This window comes from Ochotona princeps, chromosome 26 (genome assembly GCF_030435755.1).
Source record: "Ochotona princeps isolate mOchPri1 chromosome 26, mOchPri1.hap1, whole genome shotgun sequence".
Classification (NCBI taxonomy): domain Eukaryota; kingdom Metazoa; phylum Chordata; class Mammalia; order Lagomorpha; family Ochotonidae; genus Ochotona; species Ochotona princeps.
The window spans coordinates 30,049,933-30,055,694 of record NC_080857.1 but is presented as its reverse complement, the minus strand read 5'-3'; the positions used below and the strand labels follow the sequence as shown (position 1 = coordinate 30,055,694).

Sequence of the window (5,762 nt, the reverse complement as noted above, 5' to 3'; positions counted from 1 at the left end):
TATTGTTATCTTCCATCATTTCTAGGAATTTCTTTATTTCCTTTTTGATTGTGGCTTTCTGGATTTCCAGATTGTGGATTTCAGTTGTGCATTTCTGGATATTAAGCAATCATATGGACATTCTTTTTTTTTTAAGATTTATTTATTTTTATTACAAAGTTAGATATACAGAGAGGAGGAGAGACAGAGAGGAAGATCTTCCGTCCAATGATTCACTCCCCAAGTGAGCCGCAACGGCCAGTGCTGTGCCAATCCGAAGCCGGGAACCAGGAACCTCTTCCAGGTCTCCCACACGGGTGCAGGGTCCCAAAGCTTTGGGGCTGTCCTCGACTGCTTTCCCAGGCCACAGGCAAGGGAGCTGGACGGGAAGTGGAGCTGCCGGGATTAGAACCAGCACCCATATGGGATCCCGGGGCGTTTAAGGCGAGGATTTTAGCCGCTAGGCCACGCCGCTGAGCCCTGGACATTTTTTTTTTTATTTCATGTTACTATTTCAGTATTTAATATTTTAGCATTTCATCAATCTGCCTTCAAATTCTAATATTCTTGTGTTCCTTTTGGAGGAGTCAATTGCCTTATTTTTTCATGTTTCTTGTATTTCTGTGTCTATCTTTAGGCATCTGTGGAAACACTTGATTTCTCCTCTTAAGGCTTTTCTCTTTGAACTCTGAGGCTTGTTTGTTTGTTTGTTTGTTTGTTTATTGCTGGGTAAATAGCTTTAATGTGGAGCCAAGGGGGAGGACGAGACCCCACTCTGGCCCCTTCTCCCATGGTGACTGGGGACCTCTGTGTCTGGGCCAGCCTTGTGCTTGCCCCCCACTGAGGCTCCCTAGACTCAGGGGAGGGAGAGCGAAGAAGCCAGATGGCTGCGGGCTCAGCCCCCAAGTTCAGGGAGGCAAACCCAAGAGCCTAGTTGAATTTGGCCTTGGAAATATCCATTTCCGGATGCTGATCCATGGATTTTTTTTTTTTTTTCAGCATCTCCTGCTTCTTCTGCTCATCCGAGGTGGACAGCCCCTTGGACTTCTGCCTCTGGTCATACATCATCTTTTTCACCATGCTTCACTGTCCAGGTCCAACAACTTGGAGTTCTCGGGGTTGGTCTCCTGGGTATTGATCTCGGGGGTCACTGGACACCAAGCGGCTCCACCACTCCATCTTATTGCTCTTCTCCAGATGCACAGTCACCACCCTGTCCTCCTCCGTGAGCCAAGAGCTCTCCTCCACCTTCACTTCATTGTAGAGTTCCCCGTCGATGATGGCTGGCTGCCCCTTGAGCCCCACGCGGAGATGGCGCGCCACTGGTTGCCGGAAGTTGACACGGAAAGACACAGCCAGGTCCAGCTCTGACAGGGTCTGGGTGCAGCGATAATTGGGCAGGTCGGCCCCACTGCCAAGGTTGGGCTTCAGTTGTCTTTTGTCCTTTTCATCTTCCTCTTCGCCTTCCTCAGCCTTCTGCTTTCCCGAAGGATCAAGGCTGCCGTTCTTGAGCTGGGCCTCATGGTTCTCTGCATCTTTTTTCTGATCAATCTCCAGCTGCAGTCGCTCAGCCTCTTCGTCAGTTAACTCCTTGATCTGAGGCCGAGGGGGGTCTCCGCCTTGGCTTCCTTGGCCAGCCTGGCCGCCCTCTCAGCCTTCTCCAGCCGCTCAGTCTCCTGCTGTGCCCTCTGTGCCAGCTGGTTGGGGGGTTGAAGGCCTGTGTGATGAGCTGCTCATCCATCCCCTCCTCTCCACCAACAAAGAAGTCCGTTTTGCGTGGAAGGAAGCTGAAGAAGGTATTCGCAAGAAGCTCCTGCACTCCAGTGCCACATCCCAAGCTGTGTGCTGCTGGGGCCAAGGAGCTCTGGTCAGTGCCCAAGGATGGGTCAGGGTGGCTCCAAGCTGGGCATGGTTGATCTCTACGGGGAGCAAAGGCAACGTTATGATCACATTTGCTGGTGTAATTAAAGCCTTGGCTCCGGCTGCAGTTTGATCCATGCCCAGCATTAGCATAGAGAGGCACAGGAACCAGCTGCACTGCAGAGTCCTCAGTGTGGGCACAGACACCCGTGCCGTGGGGTTTCTGTCTAGACATCCAGGGAACTCCGAACCTCTGAAGTTGGATGCAGTGATGTCCTAGATATCTATTAATAAGGACTCAACAAAGAATAATCCCAGGCTCAAATGATTTCATTGCTAACTTCTGCCAATTCTTCTCAAACCACTCAGAACAACTGGAAGGGAGGGAATCCTCCTAGATCCTTCTAGCTGGCCACTGTCCCCTTAACTCCATAGCCAAAAAGAGACAACAGAGAAAGAAAACTGTAGGCCATATCCCCCGATGATTATGGATGTAAAAGTCTTCTGTAATATACTAGAGCATCAAATTCAACAACCCATCAGAAAGATCAACCAGACCCAGTGAGATTGATTCCTGATCAGCATGGATACACATATCCCCATTCAAATTACAGAAGTCAATAATGTGACTCTGGAGATTATTCCTCTTTGAAGATGACACGAAGAGTCAAAATATTCCGCTAAGAGACTATTGGTACTCACAGCAGAGTTTGGTAGAGTTGCAGGATGCAACCTTAACACACACAAAGCAGTAGCCCTTTTGTACACAAGCAGTGCTCTGGCTAAGAAAGAATTTGTAACATCATGTGCATTCACAGTGGCTTCAAATAAGTTTAACCAAGGATGTGAAAAATCTCCACAATCAAAACCACAAGACATTAGAGAAATAAATAGATGAATACTCAAAACAAGGGACAATATTCTTTGTCCATGGATTAGAAGAGTCAATATTGAAATTTCCATGCTACAATTTACAATTTAAGGATTCAATGTGATCTCAATGAAAATACCAATGATCTTCATTTAAGATCAAGAACAAATGATGATAAAATGAGTGTGACGATATAAGAGATTCAGAATAGCTAAAATGATCTTAGTCAAAAACAAATCCAACTGTGTCACAATACCAACATAACCCAAACAACTTGGTATTGGCACAAAATATTGGTAGACAAATGAACAGAATGAAAGCTCCACAAATGAACCCATGAATCCACAAATGAATCCATGAATCCACAACCAACTAATTTTTGACAAATGAGCTAGTACCAACTCCTGGAGGAAGGACGGCCTCTTCAGCAAGTGAAGATCTTTCTCTCTGTATCTTCTTCTCTCTATAAATCTACCTTTCCAATAAAAATAAATCAATCTTTCAAAAAAGATAATTATTTTTCTTTTTGATGATTTTTACATAGCGGGTGAAACCATTGTTCCCACATTCTATTTTTTTCCTTCCTGTAACTGGAGGAAGTGGGGAGATAAGGGGAGAAGCCACACCCATCCTCCCAAAAACCGCCGTGTCTTGGAATGCAGGGCCGCTACCCGATGCCATCCCAGGATCCCCAATGTGGGGGCATGCTATGAGGGTCCTGCTCAAGTGGTTTTTTGATAGTTCAACAGTTCTGAATTACTGCCAATCTTGCCACTCCAAATATGATGAAATCTCTCTAAAATCTACTGGTTGACATGGTCCACCTTAGAGTTTCTGTCTGCCATATTTTCACTGCCAACACTTGGCTGGGGTAGTTGATCGATTTGTTCTGTTCTCTGTCCTTTGTTTTAGTACGAGGCATCCTCTGCAGGCCCCACGGGACTGCCATATCCTGCATGAGCACCTGGCCATGCTGTCCACTGCTCTGTCTAAGCCACTGAGGAGACCCAGCATTCCATCGTCAGACCATGGAACCTGCAATTCTCTCCATGGTTGGAGTTCTGAGTCTGGAAGTTCAGTTGTAGGGGGATCCCAATGAAACTTCATCTGAGGTGATCTCAGATCTTGGGTGGGCGTGCTAATACAGGGTCTGGCACAATCTGTCCCCCAAATCATCTTATGTGCATGCTGTGATTGCAATTGCTGGGTCAGTTCTGTCTCCAGCCCTGTCTTCTACACAAACGAATGGGTGTTGCAGTCCAGCCCAATCCTGCCCACCACACACTTGTCCTTCACACAAACCAGTGGGAGCTGAGGCCAGGTCGGAGTGACCCGCAATAACCCCCACCAGACCCACTCCCTGCCCTGGTTCTCGTGCTTGCCAGTATGTACAGCAGACTGGTCCAGTCTGTCCCACATCCCATTCAGCTTTCATACATGTCAATGGACATTGAAGCCTAGTTTAACCCAACCAGCCCCACTATCCAACCCACATGTGTGCTGCCAGGTGCCACTCTGTCTAGCCAAGTCTGTCTCATTCGTGGTTCTCATGCTTACCAGTGGGAGTGGCAACCCAAGAGGGAGGTGCCCGCTGTTTCCTTACTTGGTCAACTCCCACTCCTGGATCCTGCACTCTCCAGGTGGTTCTGCAGTTTAACTTGACAGAATTAGACCCCAGCGCAGCCTCTGCCAGCTGATGCTGTGGCAAAGCCCAACCAACCCTCATCCATTGTGGCTTATGCATGCACCAGTAGGTACAGTCAGCCCAGTCTGGCTTTTCCCAATCCAGCTTACATGAGGCCAACAGGTGTTGTAGCCCTGCACGGCCTAGTCTGCCCCCATAATAAATAAATCTTTAAAAAGAAAAGTTTGTAAAGGAGTGAGTGGATTTTGTGGGATGTAATTGCCATTTTAAATTCTTATTTATACTCCTAAGGAACTGTGATCTTCCTACTTTTCCTTGTTGGATGTTATTGCTAGTGTCAAATCAAGCTTGTGAGTAAAGAGTGGATTAAAATGATGACTTTGCAGATACTGATGAAGAGAGGGGAGAACGGAACAGCAGTTGTTAGAGGCGGAGAGGGAAGTGAAAGAACTTTGGTGGTCCTCTTGAAACTCCCCTTTGAAATGCATGAAACCTGTTCTTGCATTCATAAAAAAAAATTAAGGCTACACAAGGCCCTGAGAGGTCCCTGAGAGGTCCCTGAGATGGGTCCTGCAGGTCTAACATGGTTACCAAGGGGAATACCTTCTTAAACCATCAAATATTTCCAAGACTCACACAGAGGAGAAGCAGGGGAAGGGAGAGCCGTGGAGGAGGCCGTGGGGAGCCCTCCCTGAGGTCACAGACAGCCGTGATTTTCAGAGGTTCTGATAAACAGTCCGGTGAGGCACCACAGTCCTAGGCCTGGGTCAGGACGTGAAGGCCAGAGGGTTGCTAAGCCAAGGGTTTCTAACCAGAAAAGTGGCCTGTGCTTGCTTCACATATCCATGTTGTCCATCTCAGCTTTCTTGATTATTCCAGCTCTTTTTTGAATCTGAGTTTTTAGCCACGATCCACATTAAGTATTGGTTCTCGGTGCCTTCCATGGATAGGCTTGGAACTGGATTCAATGGTGCCATCTGCTGTCATCTTCTTTGATAGAACCTGCTTCAGGGAGAAACTCATTTCCTCTTATCACATATCAGGTTTTAATGCATAAATAGTTTCACATATTAAAGGTTGTCATCACTCATAAGACAGTAAGATGTTATTGGCAATTGACGCTCAAGTCCAGCAAAAGCTTACTTCGTATCTCCCAAGATGGTCACTTGGAAAGCCGGAATATGAGGCCTGAGAAAGTTTGGACCACAAAGGAAAGAGGTCCGCATGCACCAAGCTCCCTCAAGACCAACACATACGCCTTGCTCCCATGTCTCACAAGGGCCTTGGGAAGTAATTTCCTTATCTCCATTTTTGAGACAAGAAAACTGTGACTAAGAAAAGTTGACAGAAGCCAAAACTAGCAAGTGGCTGAGCTAGAAGTTGGACATACATATGTCTGACTGTAGC

The 5,762-nt window shown here is 46.9% G+C and overlaps 1 pseudogene; it reads right to left on the bottom strand.

Annotated features, from left to right (window-relative positions):
* Window positions 1–909: 909 nt before the first annotated feature.
* LOC101531544 (nuclear migration protein nudC-like) lies at window positions 910–2,074 on the bottom strand (annotated as a pseudogene).
* Between the last annotated feature and the right edge of the window lie 3,688 nt (window positions 2,075–5,762).